The sequence below is a fragment of the Trachemys scripta genome, chromosome 4 (genome assembly GCF_013100865.1).
Source record: "Trachemys scripta elegans isolate TJP31775 chromosome 4, CAS_Tse_1.0, whole genome shotgun sequence".
Lineage (NCBI taxonomy): Eukaryota > Metazoa > Chordata > Testudines > Emydidae > Trachemys > Trachemys scripta.
The window spans coordinates 28,184,355-28,203,937 of NC_048301.1; the positions used below are offsets into that span (position 1 = coordinate 28,184,355).

At 43.6% G+C, this 19,583-nt stretch overlaps 1 protein-coding gene across 1 annotated transcript in view; it reads left to right on the top strand.

Annotated features, from left to right (window-relative positions):
- The first annotated feature begins 7,005 nt into the window (after positions 1-7,005).
- LOC117876975 (alpha-1-antitrypsin-like) overlaps positions 7,006-19,583 on the top strand; it is a 190,449-nt gene continuing 177,871 nt past the window's right edge. Inside the window, exon 1 of the mRNA XM_034769618.1 lies at positions 7,006-7,048. The gene's annotated coding sequence lies outside the window, so the exon portion shown is untranslated. The remainder of the gene's footprint in view (positions 7,049-19,583) is intronic.

The following is a 19,583-nucleotide window of genomic DNA, read 5'->3' on the forward strand; positions in this document are numbered from 1 at the left end:
CCAGCCCTCCCTCCCGATTTTCCCGGACATGCCCGGCTTTTGGGGATTTCCCCCCGGACGGGGATTTGAGCCCCCAAAAGCCGGACATGTCCGGGAAAATCCGGACGTATGGTAACCCTACTCAAACCAGCTTGATCAACTACAACCCCCTCCTCATCCAAATTGCACCTAACACCCATATACCACCACTACTTCCATGATGTCAACAAGAAGTGAATTTTAAAGCCACAATCCCCTCTAGTTTTCCAAAAGGTCCCTGCCTTCTTCTATTTAATAGGGTGGCTTTGGGCAGAGAAACTTTTTTGTGTGTACTGTTCAGCACCAAGAGCATTGTCAGTGCTGCTAAACAGTACATTATGGTAATAAAGATACAGGTGCATTATGGGAGGATTTCACTAGCCAGTGGTGTAATGCTGCACAGAAGCAGTAGGGAAGAGAAGAAATCCTAATGCTACTGGCGAAACTGCTTATGCCCAGAATCCTGAGAATTGATTACCTTTATTTTAGCCTGCATACAGATAAATGATATTTTTTGTAGCAGAGCTGGTTGGGAAACAACTTATTTCAAAAATGTTCATGAAGAACCTTATTTTCTGCAGGTTTCGCAAAGGAAAGTGATATTTCTATAACTTTTCATGAAAATTTGTAGTGACATTTTTGATTTTTGAACATTTTTGTTTTTGCATTTTTTTAATGTTTTTCACCCTTTCTCTCTCTCCCCCCCCATCTTTTCTCTTTACTCTTTTTTTACTATTTTGCCACTGGGGATTGGGAAAGGGAGGAGGAAAGGAAAAAACAAAAACTCAGCATAATTGTTTTCCTTTTGTTTAAAAAAAAGATATTTTTTAAAAAAATGAACATTTTTGAAAAAGGACCATTTTCCAATTATAATGTTAGTTTGTAAAATTTCAACCAGTTCTAGTGGTTAGATATGTCCTTGCACAATACTGTTATCCAACCACTTTCCTTGTGTGGACACATTGCAATGCCTGTTACCTTGACTAAGCAGGTCCAGGTGTACCTTAGGCTCTCCTTAGGGTAGGAAAAGCTCTTGGCTAGGTCAAGGTTAGTTAACACACCCTGACCTAATCTCAACATGTGTGTGTGTGTGTATACATACACATATAACCTTTAGAGTTTAATGAATTCTCTGGAGTGCATGCATATGAGATAAACTGAGGCTGTGAGCTGTGGGTTCTTATTGGCTAGAAGGACCGGGGAACAGTCTGAGATGGTACATTGTTGAAAATAAATTCTAATACAGGGTGGAACCTTAGTCTAGACACAGAGCTAGGAAGAAGAGCAGTGTGAGGGTTGATTTTGGGCAGATGGGGCATTCTCTGGAACTTAGGTAAATTGCTCCTTACTCTGTGAGCTCTCAGTTATGTTCAGTGAAAGTGGAACATTTTGTGTACATCATCCAGACATGTGCTTTGTGAGTGTTCAGTACACAACACTGGTCATAACATTTTCTGGCCTGGGAATCCCCAGAAGAGGGGAATTGAGTGTGGAGCTGTGCTAAGAACAGAGCAGTAACCCCATACCTGTGTATGACTGGGGGACAACAGTTCTGTTTCACGGCAAGCTCTGAGAGTGTATGTAGCCTGCTGGGTGGAGCACTGGCCTGGAAGATGCAGGTTTTAGTCCTGGCTCTACCTGAGTCAGATCAGAGTTTTTCATCCCAGATCATTCTGAATCTATGGGTACGTCTATACTTACCCGCTGGTTCGGCAGCAAGCAATCGATCTTCTGGGATCAATTTATCGCGTCTTGTCTAGACACGATAAATCGATCCTGGAAGTGCTCGCCATCGACGCCGGTAATCCTGCTCTGTGAGAGGAGTAGGCGGAGTCGACGGGGGAGCCTGCCTGCTGAGTGTGGACCCGCGGTAAATACCTTTAAGTTTGAACTAAGATACTTCGACTTCAGCTACGTTATTCACATAGCTGAAGTTGCGTATCTTAGTTCGAACTGGGGGCTTAGTGTGGACCAGCCCTAAAAGACCAGGGACTTAAACCGGAGTCTTCCAGACTAGCACCCTGACCACCAGTCTCTGGACTGTGAGAGTCAGTCTTGCTCTCTCCAAAAACACGTCAGTAAAGACTTTGTCAAAACTGAGACATCTTGGCTTCAACAAAACAGCATATTTTGACGAAATCTAATTAGGTTGAAAATATTCTGACCCATTCTAGTGTGGATTTACTTCAAGACTCTACATCGGGGTAGACAAACTTTTTGGCCCGAGGGCCACATTGGGGTTGCAAAACTGTATGGAGGGCCAGGTAGTGAAGGCTGTGCCTCCCCAGTCTGGCCCCTGCCCCCTATCCGACCTTTCCCACTTCCTGCCTCCTGACTGCCCCCCTCAGAACTCCGACCCATCCAACCCCCCTCGCTCCTTGTCCCCTGACCGCCCCCATCCCTAACCACCCCCTCCCGGGATCCCCCGCTCCTAACTGCCCCCCCGGGACTCTACCACCTGTCCAACCCCCTGTTCCCAGTCCCCTGACTGCCCCGATCCCTATCCACACCCCCACCCACTGACAGGCCCCCTGGGACCCCACGCCTATCCAACCCTCCCCATTCCCCTCCCCTGACCCCATCCACACCCCCGCCCCCTGAGACTCCCACACTTATCCAACCCCCCCCAACATTCCCCGTCCCCTGACCACCCCCCAGAACCTCTGCCCCATCCAACCACCCCAAGTTCCCTGTCTCCTGACTGTCCCCTAGGATCCCCCACTCCTTATCCAACTCCCCAGCCCCCTTACCATGCCACTCAGAGCAGCATGTCTGGCAGCCGCGCTGCCCAGCCGGAGCCAGACATACTGCCACACTGCTTGGCAGGAGCGCACAACCCCCGCCGCCCAAAGCGCTGCCCACGCGGCGGCGTGGCTCCGGGGGAGAGGGTATAGTGGGGGAGGGGCTGGGAGCTCAAGGGCAGGGCAGGATGACCCTGCGGGCTGGATGTGGCCCACGGCCTGTAGTTTGCCCACCTCTGCTCTACATACTGCGCTATCTGTTCTAAGCTTAACAGTGATCAGTTTCATTAAGTGATTCCCTTATTTTCTAAAGCTAGGGGATACGCTTTGTAGGATCCAACTAAATGGCAGGCTTTGGTTCAGGCCCATCTTTAATTAAACTATATATTGTATTACATCCAGCCATCTGTCCATCATAAGGGCCCGTGCATTTGATGGCAAGGCTATTTGTTTGGGACTGAAAGGGAGAAGATCCTATGCATTGCTACACAGTATAAAGAAGAATTTCTACTTCAGTTCTTGTTTTGCTCCTAACAGTTGTGAGCCCCTGGGATGTAAGCAGCTGATTTAAAATGTTATTCACACTCCTTCCAACACTGCAGCACTCCCCCAAACATGTGTCCCCAGAGAGCTGTAAGGGCAGCCACATGCCCTCTCCTAAACTGCTTCCAAACTACATTTTTAACAAAGCTGCAGCAAGCTTTTAACCCTGAATAAGCCTGGTAAACAAGGCTTCCACAAGTCTTGGATACCTCTCACTATTGACTCCTGGAGCAAGGTATCAGTAGTAACAAGCCAAACCAAATATGATGCCCACATGTGCTTCTTCCCTTCCCCACCACTGTCCAATCTCCACCCGAACCTGCACTGGGATAAGGAGGCTCATCAAGAAAGGGGGAAGCTTTTGAAAAGTGTGAGAGAGGGAAGTAGGGTGACCAGATGTCCCAATTTTATAGGGACAGTCCTGATTTTTGGGTCTTTTTCTTATATAGGCTCCTATTACACCCCACCCCCTGTCCCGATTTTTCACTCTTGCTGTCTGGTCACCCTAGAGAGAAGGCACAGAGCTTGCTCACCAGGTAGCAGAGGTGCTGGAATAATTTGTATAGTGGGGGTGCTGAAAGCCATTAGAGAAAACTATAAACCCTGTAAATGATGAAAACCACTTAAAACCAGGAGGTGCTACTGCACTCCCAGCACCCCTAGTTCCAGCACATACGCCAGGTAGGTTTGTTTGCATTTGACAAATTCTAGTTGTCACTTGAAAACCAGAACCGCTCTTCTGAAACCCTTTAATTCCAGGTCTGGGTAGGAAGGTTTTAAGTCAAGCACCTGTGGTTTCAGTTCAGAGTTGTGTCCAAAACTGAAATGCACCTTTTTTATTTAGTTCCATTTAAGAACAGGGCCAAAATCTTAAGATTTCTGCCATCTTGAGTGAAACTCTCATGAGAGTAGTTCATAAGATTTCAGTGCTGTTAAAAGCAACCCCTTGGCACTGCATCAGCCTGAAACCCCAATGACAAAACCTAATCAGGATCTGGTTGGGGCCTCTTCCCCAATCCTGTCACTGGGCTGGGGTGAGCTAGTTTGGGTCAAAGAGATGCCACTCCAAACCTCCACCTGAAAATGACATTTTTCAAGGTTTGAAAACTTTTCTGCAATTCTTTCCACCTCACTTTTCATTCTCTGTGCTGCTCTGCACTTCCAGGTTTTAGCTAGGATAGGGTGCAGAAGTACAGCTAGGGCAAGAGGAGGGGCCTGTTGTATTAATTTAGATGGCATAGATGAGCACCCAAAATCAAAAGTGTTAATAAGATCCACTTACTGTTCAACATTAAACACTTTTAAACAAGGTTCTGGTGTTGATAATACAGAGACTGCTTAGTACCATGGCAAACACACCACTAAAAATCTTTTTTTACCTTTTATTAGAGATACAGACAAGAAGGAGAAACAGTTGAAGCATCTGAAAGTATTAGATTTTCATTGTAACAACACCCCTTGTTCCCTTTAGCTGGACAGTCTTCAGAAGGGAAAACCCCTTGTTTGACAGTCTTTTAGATCAGGGGTTCTCAGGACAAATTTTTTGGTGGCCTCAGAGTGGGGCCACCAATTCTTGCTGGTGGCTGATCTCACACATTTTCCTAAAGTATAAGTACTTATATTAGCTTTAGGAAAAACAAATAAATGTGCACATATACACATCCAAATCATTGTAGTTTATTTATTGCTAGCTAGTAAGTCTGCTGTGAAAAGTGATATTAACAAACATACAAGTATCACTTTTCACAGACTTACTCAGCCCTGGCAAGCCTGGGGACAAATTAAGCCCTGGATGGGGGGCCAGAGGAGGCAGCGGGGAGCTAGAGCTTGAAGCCCTGCCACCAGAGCCTGGGGCCTGCTGCCGCACAGCTGGAGCCCGGGACTGGAGCCTGAAGCCCCATGGTCAGAGCCTGCCACCCTGCCACCCCAGGGCTGAACCCCAAAGCCCGAGCCCCACCACCCCCAGGAAAGTGGGGAATTCAGTGGGTGCCTGCGCCTCCAGCATTGTGCCCAGGTGCCTCCAGAGAGGGGCAGGGCCAAACCCCTGCTGGTGGCCCCAGTAACCAACACCAAGGCAGGGCATCCAGAAGCAACAGGGAGGGGCCGCTATTTCCCCTGGCCCAGGAAGCTGTGGCCACAAGAAAGGTCTCTGGGTTTTAGATGATATTAAAGATGGTAATAACTGTCCTCTTGAGGACAAGAGAAGTTAGTTAAGATGGGCTGGAGTTGTTGCCTTTGCTGCTGCTGTTAAAATCTGGTCCCATTTCCTTTAAGATAAAACAAGACAAACTCATACAAAAGGGGAGAAAAAAAGAACAACAAAGATAGAAAATGCAGGTTCTGTCTCTCATATAGACTCTCATTTGCAACCTCACTGCTGGAAAAACACAGGCACAGCGTATGATCTTATCAGCCACTTTGATACCTGGCAATCTTGTACCATCAATGGCCTGTTTAGGGCATTGTATTTAGCTGCCTCTTTCTGGTCACAGGTTTACAGCAGTAATGCAAAATTTAGAGCCTTGAGTCTTGGCCAGCTAAGCCAGACTCTTCTTAAATAGAAGGAAAAAACAGAAAGATAGGAAAGAGAAGAAATAAGGGTGTTAAAAGTCTGGTTGTTGGGGCTGGCAGGCTCCCTATCTGGCTCTGTGCGGCTCCCTGGAATCGGTGACATGTCCCTTGGCTCCTTGCAGCCAGCGTGGCTCTGTGTGCTGTCCCCACGCAGAGCGCTGGTTCCGCAGCTCCTATTGGCCAGGAACTGTGGCCAATGGGAACTGCGGGGGCAGCACCTGTGTGCGGAGGCAGCGCACAGAGCCGCCTGGCCATGCCTCCACCTAGGAGCCAAGGGACATGTTGCCGTTTCTTGGAAGTCCCCCGAGGTAAGTGCCACCTGGAGCCTGCACCTCTCACCCTTTCCCACACCTAAACTCCCTCCCAGAGCCTGCACTCCACACCCCTTCCTGCACACAAACTCCCTTCCAGAGCCCGCAGCCCTTCCCACACCCCAACTCCCTGCCCCAGCCCAGAGCCAACACCCTGATCCCCTCATTTCTGGCCCCCCCCAGTGCCCATACTCCCAGCCTAGAGCCCATACCCCCTCTCATACCCCAGCCCCCTGCCTCAGCCCAGGGCCACCTCCCACACTCTGAAACCCTTGGCTTCACCCCCTAGCCCGCAGCCCCTCTTACACTCCAACCCCTCATCCCCCTGAACCCCTCAGTTATGGCCCCAACCCCAGAGCCCACACCCCCTGCCACAGCCCAGTGAAAATGAGTGAGTGAGGGTGGGAGAGAGTGAGCGATAGAGGGAGGGGGGATGGAGTGAGTGGGGGTGAGGTCTCAGAGAGGAGGCAGGGCAGGGGCAGAGCCCAGGGGAAGGGGCAGGGCAGAGGTCAGGGAAAGAGTGTTTGGTTTTGTGTGATTAGAAAGTTGGCAATCCTAGTGATGGGTGGAATACCCTGTCCTCTCATTATTTATTCTAGATAATGCCACAAGATGAACCTAATATAGTTTACTTTCCTGTGGGTTTCACTATAGAAAAAGATAATAGACAACAGCAATGTGCAGGAACAGCCCTTTCGGTAGGCATATCCTCCTGTAGTTCTTCCCTAGTACCTATTAACTTTTCTTTAGAGGAACTTTTTTCCCAACGTGCCCTTCTAGCCCTTTAAATTTAGCAGAGATAAGCAGCTGTAGCCCCAAAGTAGCCATTTTGCAGCTGGCTTATTGCTGTATCTTCCATAGCAGGTAAGTGCTGTTCATAACTCTTGTTATGTTTTCCCCCTCTCTTATTTCTAAGGAGATTTTGCATGCCCACAGTTGTCCTCTCCCCTTTTTATGTTCCCAATTGCTTTGGTTTGTTCTTTCTCACAAATTCTGCTCTTCTCCCTACCTGTGAATAAAACAGTTTAGTGGGTTGCTGCTTTTATCCATTAGTCACAGGTGGAAGATTGAGGAGAATTAATAAAGAAACCAGGCAGCAGGTTTAGCAGGGTGACCCAGGAAGCATACACTGACTTCTCAGATTCAGAATGTGTACAGTGCTTGTGTAGGAAAATATATATTGTGGTGTACCTAGGTCTGAAACTGAGATGGCTTTGTTTTCTGTGCTTAACAGCTTTCAGTATGTCTGTCTAAAGGGACAGAGGTCATTATGTTTTCATAGTGTGGTGCTGTCTGTTATTGAGGAGAGACGCTATGCTCTCACATAAACCATATTTTGGTTCTTATCTCCTTATTATAATATTTAAGTCATCTAGACTGAAAGTTACACTTTTTACAAACACAAAGAGCAACCCTCATGCCCCTACATGTGAATTATTTTAAAAGCTTTTTTCTATTTTAGATTTTCTTTCTCTTTTATTCATTGGCATTTTTCTACCTAATTCTTTTACATTCCTAAAGAAAAATTACCTCACATATTTGTTTCCTATGCTACCAGCTAGTTGCTTCTGAAATGGGAACACCAGCAAAGGTGACTGTTACTACTTTTCAGATTACATAAGGATACTCCTGTCACAGCTGTTAGCCATATGATCAGTCTTTGTTTGGGGAAGCCCTTTTTGGTTTCATTGTGTAAAACTGCACTCACCCAAAACCTGCTCTCATGCTGTTATGTGTTCATATAAAAATGATATTTTTGTTATGAATGAAGCATAGATGTTGCAAAAGAATTTTAAAAAAGGACTATGGCCAAAAATGTTTTCCTCTTTTTCTGGGTTGTGCTGGTTATAATCTGAGTGGTTTACATCTTTCAACTCTTTAAATGATTGAACTAAACAGGAAAATATACATTGAATTTTAAATGTTCATTAGGGGAAGAAAAGATGGTCTTGAGTTTAAAGAGTACCATGGGATCTGGGTTCTGGTGCCAGTTACTAACCTCTTCATTCCTCTGTTGGCCCATCTGTAAAAGGCCAATAGTAAAATCTGTTGCACAGGAGGTATTGTGAGGCTTAGTCTTCTTTCTGTTTGTAAATCGCCTTGAGATCCTCAGAGTGATATCCCTGGAAGTGCAAAGTGGTGGTGGTGTTAACTTTTCCCGGCTTTTGTAGCTCTTTTGAAGAGGTGGCTTTTGGCTGGTCTGAAAATTCTATGACTCTATAAAGGTGGTGGTGGTGAACCCGAAATGAGTGTGTTCTACCATTAAGAAGGCTGTTGCAATGTCAAACTCTTTTTTATTTTAAATGCTTCCATGTCCTCCTTGGAAGAACAATTTTAGGAGCTGTATTGGCAGTAATGATGAAATAAAACATGTCATCACTTATTCAGGTTGGCATGGGTATGAGAATGCTGCCCTTGGTATCCAATGGCATCCATGTAGGCATTTAGTGCCTGTCACAGAAGCTCACATGCTGTTGACCATGTCAGTGGGCAGCATTTTGTGTGGCTGATAAGGTAGCAGCCAGTGGTTAAGGTGTCTGTGGATCGGCAAACAAATGGCATAGTGAATATACCATGGTCGTTCTCTGCTCTTCCGAGATAGGAAGGAATTACTTCTATACATCAGCATGGGGAGGGAATGAAAGCAATAAGTCAATTGCTGAATGCAGGTCTCTGGGCTTGTAATAAAAGTGGGTGTGCTGCCATCCCAAAGCCCTTCTCACAGTCAGTGCAGAGGGGAAATCCATGTGAAGACTATATAAGAAAATATAAAGGAGAAATATGTAAGGAGTTAAGTCCTGAAGGCCCTCTATTTGTAGAACTCTTATGGACTTAAATTGGAGATTTGTGCAAGGAGGGACTGAAGAATCGGGCCCCAGGATTGTGTGTATTAAGGGGAGAAAAAAAGAATTCATTTAAAAATAAAACTTACTGCAGGCTGATGAGATTCTATTACATCTGGATTGATTTTTCTCCTTAGCGAATAGGCCAACCCTGTATCACTAAGTCCTGGTCATGGCTGACTTGGACAAACCTAAAAACCTTTGACAGGGTTTGTATCTCTCTTTCTCTAAAATCATGACAAAAGGAAAGTATTTATTACCAGAAAGGCTGCACCCGCAGGCCAGAACTAGTCATCTTTGATTTGACTTCTAACTGAAGTTGCTGAATTAAATGCAGTTTAGTTTTTATCTATTTGTATGGAAGGTTTCCAGATAAAACAACTGTTTTAGTGACCTTTGCACTTGTATCATGTTAATTAGGTTTGAAAACTCATATATTGTTTTCATAAGGCTATTACATTTTCTGTAATTCAATTAAGCAAAAAATAAGGATGCACGGCAATAATATTTATTATTAATACCAGATTCGAAAGGCTTACAACATGTGAAATTGAAGGTTAGGGCCTTGAAGACAGCCTCAACTTCAAAACAATGTCAAATAGCCCAGGCTTTCAGCAAGTCGTTACTACAGACATTTAAAGAAAAGCATTGATAGAGTGAAAAATAGCCCCACTGAGCAAGATGGGCTTCTGGTTCCATTTCAGACTGGATAGTTTCTGAGGCTCTTACTACTGTGTTCTTATTCAGACAATAAAATTAACTGCAGAAAATCTCTAGGGATCTAATACTGTCCTGTGTAGCACAGGTGTGCTTGGGTCAGGGAAAGGGAGGGCTATGAAAATGGCCCAGGGGAACTTCTTTCTTTATCCACCGGCATACCAACTGAGAAATCGGTCAAGATTTCTGCCTTGCATACAAGAGACTATTATGTGGGGCACTAGCAAGGGTATCAAAGACCCCAAGATGATGGGATCTGTCATCTTGGGGACATGATCAGACCACCTCGCATGGATGCTACAGCATGCGTTATGGGGGAGACAAGCTATTCCTTTTAAAGAAATCTCAACATGTGTCCTGATGTCCTTAGGTTATCCTGCATTGTGCTGGCAAAACAGCACTGGCAACTTGCTAGTGGCTGGTGTCACTCCTTCATCCCTTGTAAGAATAGCACCAGGTGCAAGATTTTGCCTTAGGGCTGTATTTAAAATGTATTTCGATTAAAATAGACTCTAGTTTTGTGTAGCTCTGACTACACTAAGATCAGAGTTAGAATAGCTAATGCTGCATTTGAAAACCAATGATAGGTGCTGCTCTTGGTTGTGCTTTACAGCTTTTCAAATGTGGTTGAAGCTATAATATATGAAGATATACCTATTTGGAAGGGACCCTGAAAGGTCATTGAATCAAGCCCCCTGCCTTCACTAGCAGGACTGATTTTGCCCCAGATCCCTAAGTGGCCCCCTCAAGGATTGAACTCACAACCCTGGGTTTAGCAGGGTAAGGCACAAACCACTGAACTGTTCCTCTGCCGGCTAGCAAGACTACCATGTGGTTTTAGTATCCCATGTGAACAGGGCTGTGGTGTCTTAGACCTAGGGGTAGTGTGGCCATCATGCTAACAGAAACTCTGCTATAGACTAACCATCTACCACGGTATCAGAATGTGGTAGCAACATGGTCTGTAATTGTGTTGGCTAGGAAACAAAAAAAAAAAATTATCCAGGCTTACCAGTTTGCCCATTGTTAAGGTACAGAGTTAAAATAAATAATCTTTCCAAGAAAATAATTGCAACAGTTATTCCAGTTTTTGACCATGTAATAAACAATGATTCTGAGGCAGCAAGGGCAGCTAATTGTGTCTTGGGTATGCTACAGTAAAAGTGGATTCAGCATGCTTTTCAAGCAGAACGTTCTGAAGTAGGTCTAGTGCATGCACATCAATCAGCCAGAACTAATCTAATGGTAAACATATACTGTAAAATCAGAACCACCACTTGGATCCTCTTAACTTTAATTAAAAACCTACGAGAGATTTTTAAACATTGAATGAGATTAATTATCAAATGCACTTCATGTAACAATGTTGTTTGTAATCTTGAGCCATGCCCTTTAAGACTGTGCGTGAGTATCCATAACAGAACAGTTCTGCAGGCTTGTGCAATTGTTTCATGAACTGTTGCTGATGATGTTATTTTGCAAAGAAAGGATATTATTTTTAACTGCTTGTATAAAGATGGTTTTACTACTCTTGAGTGCAGGTGGCTGGTCAAAATGCATTTTACAGAGTATGCTTCTCTATGCATTTACCACTGGATTCTGATCACAGCCACCCCACCCTCCCCACCACCACCACCATCACCATCATGTGTGTAGGATAAAAATTGTAAATAGCAGTTACATTTTAAGGCATAGTATCAGCCCCTAAGCACAGTAACTAATCCAGGATATTGCTGTCCTGCAAAAGGCATGTCTATGAGCCTGAGCTTGAAGATTCACATAAAGGACCATGGTTTTATTATGATTATTGACTACCCCAGTCTCTAAGGTTCACCTCAAAGTCACTTTCTTGTCCCCCTCTTTGAGGTCCCCCAACCCTCTTTGCAAAATCTCTTCCCACATTCTCTGCTCCCCCTCCAAGGTCCCATGGTACACCAATGGTATTGGCCAGAGGCATTCTGCCTGCAGATAAGGAGTACAGTAGGCAGAATGCCTTCGGGAGCCCTGCGGGAGTATACACTGAGGAGCAGTGCTCTGACTTTCCATGTAAAGATGCAGCTTGTTCTCTCCTCATCATCATGCAGTCCAGGCTTCACTGCTGCAGGTCGTGTGCACTCCATACCCTGTGCGGGTGCCTGCTCTAGGGAATGTGTTTTTCATGTCCTCTTCCCCCACTGTCCCGTGCACAGGGGCAAGCCCTGCAACCTCTGGCACGTCCAAGGCCACCCATTGCTAATTATACCTAAGCAGCAACAAATGGAGCAACCATGTTCTTTGTTTTCATGTCCTTAATAAAACTGAAAATATCTCAGTGACGTTTTCTTTCCATTCAAAACTTCCCATATGGCCACAGCAGATCTTTACAGGTTTCCTAATAAAAACAATCAATGACCTCGCTTTGCTGCCTTTACTTGGGTTATCACAAGTCTCTCTTTGCAGTTAATTTTTTAACAGGGGATGGCACTTTGGATCTCTTTTTGGTATGGGGATGGTGTATAAATGAGTAGGCTTTTGGGTGCATCCTAAGCATCAACTGCTGGCAAAGGTCGACGAGAGCAATTTTTCACTCAACACAGCCCATTACGTTTTCCATATGCTGGATTTTATGATTATAGGGGTTTTGATTTTGTGCTTGCATCTTGCATTTTACATAATAATTAGTTTGTGTCTGAAAACAGGATGATACATGAGAAGCAGCAGCAGCACCGCCACCCAGAAAGTAGGGCAGCAACAGCATGAGTTTTGGAGACAGTCTATGAGAGCGCTCTTTTATTTTCTTTCAGGGCAGCAACCTTGGGTTGCATTTGCTGCCTCACAGTTAGTACCTATGTACAGGATGCACAATGTAGATATATCTTGGATTGTGTCCTCTTGCTTTTTGGAAGAAAGTATTTCCTAAAGTGATATGAAGTGAAGGATCTGGTTGAATTATTCATTGCAAATACATGATGTGATGAATGTCCTTTGTCTTACTGAAAATCATTAACCGAGAGATTCTGGCCCAGATCATGGGCTGTGCTGTACCAGCTTTGCACCTCACTGTCACCACAAAGTGGATTTTAAGCCAGCCATACAAGGATCATTCAAGTACAAGGGATGCTTGGATAGAACCGCCTTTGTGGCTCCTATGTCACAAACTTTTTCTGCAGCTGTTGGAGGGGGTGTGGGCTGGGAGTTCTTGCACCCTGAGGATCCCCAGCTCCATTAATGATCCCTTAGGGCTACTGGCATTGGGCATAATTTGAAATGACCCTAAGGTTCTGGCCGATTTAATTTTGCAAAGTTATTCTCTATTCATTATTGTCTAGTTCATGCAATCTAATTTCAGCCTCTAGGCTGTTCACAAACTGCTCACTTGTGTGTGTTGTTCATGACTTGTAAATGGCTATCCTAGGTCACATGATATTATTTCTCCCCAATTGGGTGGCAAACAGGAGAATGCCAAATAACGAATACTCTTGTGCATAGTTACAAGTATTTGACTGTGTGACTCTTTTTCCCCAGTGATGACAGATGAAGGGATGGTAAAATTGCACCAGAGCCAACACCCTCTCATCAGCCATTGTTCAGCAACACATTTTGGATGCTAGAGGGATAAAATATTCAGCAGAAGAGAGAAATCCTTTTATGATGTGCCAAAGATAGGAGACCTGTTCCCTGTACGTGTGGGTAAAAATCCAAAAGAACAAAAATTGGTTCTTGAATTCCTTCTGGGTTCTCTCTCCCGCTCCCTCCCTGACCCATTTAGCATGTAGTTAAGAATGACTTTAAACAAATGCTTCTAAAAGGAAGTAGGCAGTCTAACTGTTTGCCTGAGGATCCATAGGGCATATGATAGTGACAGGTTTAAAAAAACTTATTTTCCACATGCCAGGACCAAGATTCGAAAATTCTGGAAGCCCCCATGTGCTTTTTGAAAGCCTGGTAAGGCATCAGAATTATATGAACAGTAAGCTCTTCAAAACCATGAAACCTTAGATAGATGCATTTATTGTACAGCGTTTTGTTTGTTTGATTGCAAATGAGTATCTAGAGCAGTTTTCATTTTGGTGAAATGAATATCAAATTAGGTAACAAAATATAATCTACTGAAAATCACTTGGGGTCAAATTCTCTCTCCAGATGCATGCACGCATTTCCCATTAACTGTAGTACATCATCTGGCCCCCTGTCATCACTGTCCATTCTTAGCAACATGGACACTGTGTGTGTGCGCCCCTAGGGCAATGCTTCTTAAAATCATGCATAGGACATGGCAAGTATATTACTGATCTTGGGTTTGCTTTCTTTTCTTTTCCTCTCACCTATGGCAGATCCTTTGCAGTGGCTGGGGGCGGTTTGCAGGTGAGTGAGAGAATGGAATCCTCCCTTCCTCAAAGCCTCTGAGTGGCTAGAGAACTGCTCACAGGCCATTACTGCAGCCACAGCACTGCAGCCTCCTCAGCTGTGTGTCTTTCCTGACCAAGTGGGAAGGGTTTGACTGGTGGGTCATCCACTGGCCATGGCACTTTACCTCCCTTAACCTGCTGCAATCCCTGGAGCTCTCCTTAGCACCACATAGGGTGGAGATCTTGCAAAGTTCAGTCACTCACTGCATAGAGAGTGAGGACCCCAAGTGTGGTGGACCCTCCACATCCTACACCCACTCTTGTGCAGCAGAATTGCAGTGGTCAAGGTGAATTCACAGCCTTCTACTGCCTTTACTTAGGCTGTGAATTCTTATGAAGACTTAACTCAATGGGTAACCCATGAAAATTGGAAGCACCTCACAGACTGTTCATGCTAACCAGCACTAAATATTTGCACCCAGTTCATGGTGCTAAATAGCAAAAATGGGAGAGATCTGCATATAGACTGTTGGTGAGTAAAGAACTCCAAGCTCTGGTTTAAGTATTTGTGGATGGATATGCAATAAATTCATGATTAGCTGAACTGCTTGGTCAATGCCAAATGTGTTGAGATAATCAGTCAGTGGAACCCAGGATGTGTCAAAAAGGGAAGTTCACATAACTGGGTTTCTACTGTGTGTCTTCATTACTAGCTTAGCAATGATTCATTGATCACCTATCACTGTATATCTTTGCAAGCATATAAATAAGTTATATTCCATCTGGAGATGGTCCATGCACCTAAGTACCTATACATGACCCTGGATCTATCTCTATAATGAACTTCAAGTTCTGGGGGGGGGCGTATTTTAGATCTGAAATCTGTGTCTGAATTTTCTGGCTTGGACCATCTGTAATTATAATGAGTTGGCAAAAACAGTGCTATCATATTAGTCTGTTTTCCTCCCAATATCCATGTTTAGACATAAACAATCCCTATTTTGGAGTAAAACTACCTTTGTTTCAGAGGAATATCAACTCTCCAGACATATGATAAACCATAGTGTGTTAGGAGGTGGAGAATATGAATACATACCACTCCTCTATTATATGTAAAACCAGTTTGCGGCCAGCTGTTTTAAATGCACCTCATTCCTATTTAGTATCTTGATAGGATTTGCTAAATCCATCTGTTCTAAAGATGTATTGTGTTAAGCACAAAATAAAACACCAAAGCAAGCACCAGCTGCAGTTATTAATGAGTAGATAGGCTGCTGAAACCCACTTACTCTAGCTTCCTAGACACTTTTTGATAAAGAAAGACTATTACAATATATTTAAGGAAGGAGAACAAGCCATTGTGTCTCCTGACATACCGCCAAGCAACCCTGATGATCACAGTTGGTGGTCTGGACTGTATTGGGGCAAAACTCCCTTTGACTTTAGTGGCAGCATGGCCTGAGTAAATCAGGACCACAGGATCTGGCCCCATGCAGAGAATGGTAGTGCGTAAAACTAATTATCCACCTATTGAGGATTTCTTCATCCCTCCTCTCACTTGTAGAGAACGTAAGTAATTGCTGCATTCCCAGTAACGCCTAGATGGGGGCTTTGGGATTAGAATACATGCTTGAGAAGCTAATACTAAGTGTAAACATCTCTGGTGTTCCTGTTAAGCACATTCCTACCAATAAGTTAACTAATGACTCTACTAAAGCCTTACTAACAGATTTAAATTCTTGTTTAGGGGAGTTCTAGTAGATTTCAATAGTTTCTGACTTGCTGTGACATGCTTCAGAATGTTCATTTATATACAGTTTGATTTCTTTTGAAGATTGTCAACTTTAGTTACTAAAAGAGGAGAGCATTTCATATGGGGGAAGGGGGAAGCAATATATTAGAAACATGAGTAGGTGCCCCAGCTTGTCCATCAGTCTTGGCATCATTTTATTTATACATTTTTCTAAAGGATTAGGAGTAATCAGTTCCAGAGGATGTGCTTGGGAGCATTGGCAGCGCATCTACTTTCTTGGCAATCATTCTGAATATTTTATACAGTTTCATATCGTCTGGCGTAGTACTGAGCACTGGCAAGTTTGACGTAAACAGTGTTAACATTTTAATTTCTACGGCAGCAATTGCTTCTTTATTGTGCTCTGAGTTACATGACAGGGTGGAGCAACTCAACTCAGAGGGAATGCTCACTGGAGAAAGGGCTGCAGGATCAAGCCTCTTGGGGCCTGACCCAACAAGATGTCCAGCCCCTCATGTTGGTGCGGAAACACCCAATCTCACTGCCTTCTTTGGGAATGGAGAGTACTCCACTCCTCACAGGTTGAGACCTTGTATTGTCAGGTATTAGAGAGGGGGTGGTCTCCCAGTGATATATATTCAGCGCACACACATTCACACCCTTGTGCTACTGAGCAGGTGAGTTAATCAGGAAAAATGTTATGATTAATGGCAACTAAAATGTTTCAGGCACAAATTCCCTCCTCCCACCTACAGTACAGATGGCTCAAACCTTCAGTCAGATTTGCACCCCACTGATTTCAGTGGGGCTACATGTCACAGCAAGTGTTTGGCTCCAGGGGTGGAGGAACAAGCATCTGGCTTCATGTATCCAATGACAGGATCAGGATCCTAGTTGACTGACTTGTCGTTTAAATCTCAACTAGAAAGGGGACTCCTCGGCTGGGAATAGTTGCCTGAATTGTATTGCATGTGCATACATATATCTAAACTGATATATTCTGAAAGCACACAGGGCCTGATTCTCTTCTTACTTACTTTGGTTTTACACTGGTGTAAATCTACTGACTTCAGTGGAATTGCTCTTGATTTATACTGGGGTGAGGAAGAGGAATGAGTCAGGAGATTCATGTAGTAATAGAATACAAATAATAATTAAAAATCCATAGAGTAAGTGAAATAGGAGTATTACCTGGATGGGATCCCATGGAAAGTATAAAATTAATAAAAGAGAAATCCATGTTCCTTTAGGACTGATCTAGTATTACTGACAAAAACAGCAAGTAAATGTTGGGATGTCAGTAAATGGTTTTCAGAAATAATTAGCCAAGTGACATCGTTTAATAAAGTCTAGGTAACATTTATGTTTCTTTTTACAGAAATAATTGTTTCTTAATGGGGCATTTGCCTAAAGTAACTTTAATGTTGATTGAAATAATGTAATTTTCATATCTACAATGTTGTAGAGGGGAGTATGTCTATTTCATTTTTGTTTGTTGAAACTTAATCTACAGGAAAAAGATTTTATAACAGAATTGGAGGTTAAATTTCATTTGCTGATTTAATAAAAACTAACAGGATGGATTTGGGGATATTTCATTAATCTTTCTTTCCTTTCAGTGAAAAGGAAATTAAGTTCAATCTAGTTCAAACTATGTTTCACTATTATACAATAGACTGCCAATGTCCATTTTCTCTCTGGCAAGTTAAAACCTAATTAGTCACAGAAAATTCTTCCCTGATCCTGTCACTGCTAGGCAGGAAAAGACTGAGCTGCAAACAAAAGATTCAGATGCACTAGATGCTTTGCTGTGGCTCTCTGTTAATGTCCATGCTTTCCTACCTAACATGCAGACACATAACTCAAAGCAATGTACTGGAATTTGCATACAGGGATGTTACAGATGCCAACTGTCTTTTTAACATAATGCAAACTTCAGAACTAAGATTGGTGCAAAGATAGATAATTATTGATCTTGTATCATTTCAATCATCTTTAAAAAACCAAAACAAATAGCTGGTTATAGTTTTTATATATCGGGCCGGATTATCCGCTGGGTCCATCTGGGCTAGGTGGATGGGGATTGGGGGGCACAAAAGATTGTGGCTGGTTGCAGCTCCCTGCAACGCCTCTAAGAGGCCATCCCGCAGCTGCGCATGCTCTGCCCATGCCCCCTTTCTGCTGTTGATATGTGCCCTATGTCCAGGGCTGCAGCGGGGCTGGTGCGGGAGCTGGCTTGCCAGCTCTACACCCGCTGGGGCAATCCACAACATGGGAGATCCAGGTGCTTTCTGCTTCATTTGGGCCATGAGTTTGAGAATCTGGCCCTCTTTATGTATGTGTCTTTAGTTCATGTTTTCAAACTTCTAAAACTTTTTTTAAAATAAGCTATTTAGTGATAAAAATAACTTGTAAGAAACACCATATCTGGCACCCTCTTATGTAGAAAAGCATGGGTTCTTTCAGCAGTTCTGATTACACCTAATAAAAAAAAATTAACTATAAAAATACTTGCTCAGTTTTAGTCCTGGCTTTATTCTAGTGATTTCACTAGTTACACCATGGGTGAATTTGGCCCACCCTAGCCAAAGCTCACTCTGGATTTCCAGTTATAATTCACAGTGCTGAATTTTGATACTAGACTTATACGTTGCTCTCTACGGGCATGTCTACACTGGAAAAAAAAAAGTGTTCTTAACATGGGTTAGCTAATGTGGGTTAAAATAGTAGTGAAGACAGTAACTTGGCTTTGAACTCAGGTTAGTTGCTGGAGTTAAAGTCTATAGGGTAGTCTGGGGTTGAACTCAAGCTCCTAACCCAAATTCAAAGCTGAGTAGCCATGTCTGAACTGCTATTTGAAGAGTTAGCTAACCAGAGTTAAGAACTCACCTTTTCACAGTGTAGACAGACCCTGAACGTAAACTAAATTTCAAGTATCTGATGTTTTTTTCATGGCATAAGATGACCCATCAGATGTGATAGGGAAGTATTTTCCCTCTGTATACTGTATACCATATGGTGTACGGGCATAGTTGACTCAAGTTTATTTTGTAGAGGAGGTCTTCATTCTTCTCTGACCTTTACATATCCAGTACAGGTCATAGGCAGAGTCAAAGCATCAAATTAGCCAGAGTAGTCATGATCTAGTCCAGTTTGTATTTTGTCTGGGATTTTCAAAGAAGCCTAAGGGAGATGGACCCCTAATTCATGTAGGCCCCTTTTAACATCCCAGCCTTTACGTTTAATAACTTCACGAGGGCTCCACTGTATTTAGGCATAAGTCCTTTTGTCTGTGATGTGACCCAATAGCAAAGAGTACACACAGTAATTCTAGTCCTTTATGGAGTTCAATAGTAAACTATAAACCTTGGGGGAACACTAGAATCCAAATCCATTTATGTTCTGAGGCTGTATTTGTTAACGCTCTAGAGTTCCAAGAAGAGTTCTGAATCTCTGAACTCTCGGAATGAGAGGGCTTTAGGAATTCTACCAGTTAACATTCCCCATTGATGTTGGATCCATATGTCCTTTCAAAGGCTCTCCTAACCGTGGTTGTTCAGAAGTGTCACCTCCTAGTAATGGCAGATGACAATACAGATATATTGCACAGCATTATTATTAGGGCTGCAAAGCATTATTATTAGGGCTGTGCAAATCCTGAAGGGTGCATTTTATGAAGACTTTTGAAATCTGAATCCCACCGTGTGGTTTTGTAGGGTTTGGAAGCCAACCAATCCTTTCAGTTTTTAGAGGTTAGA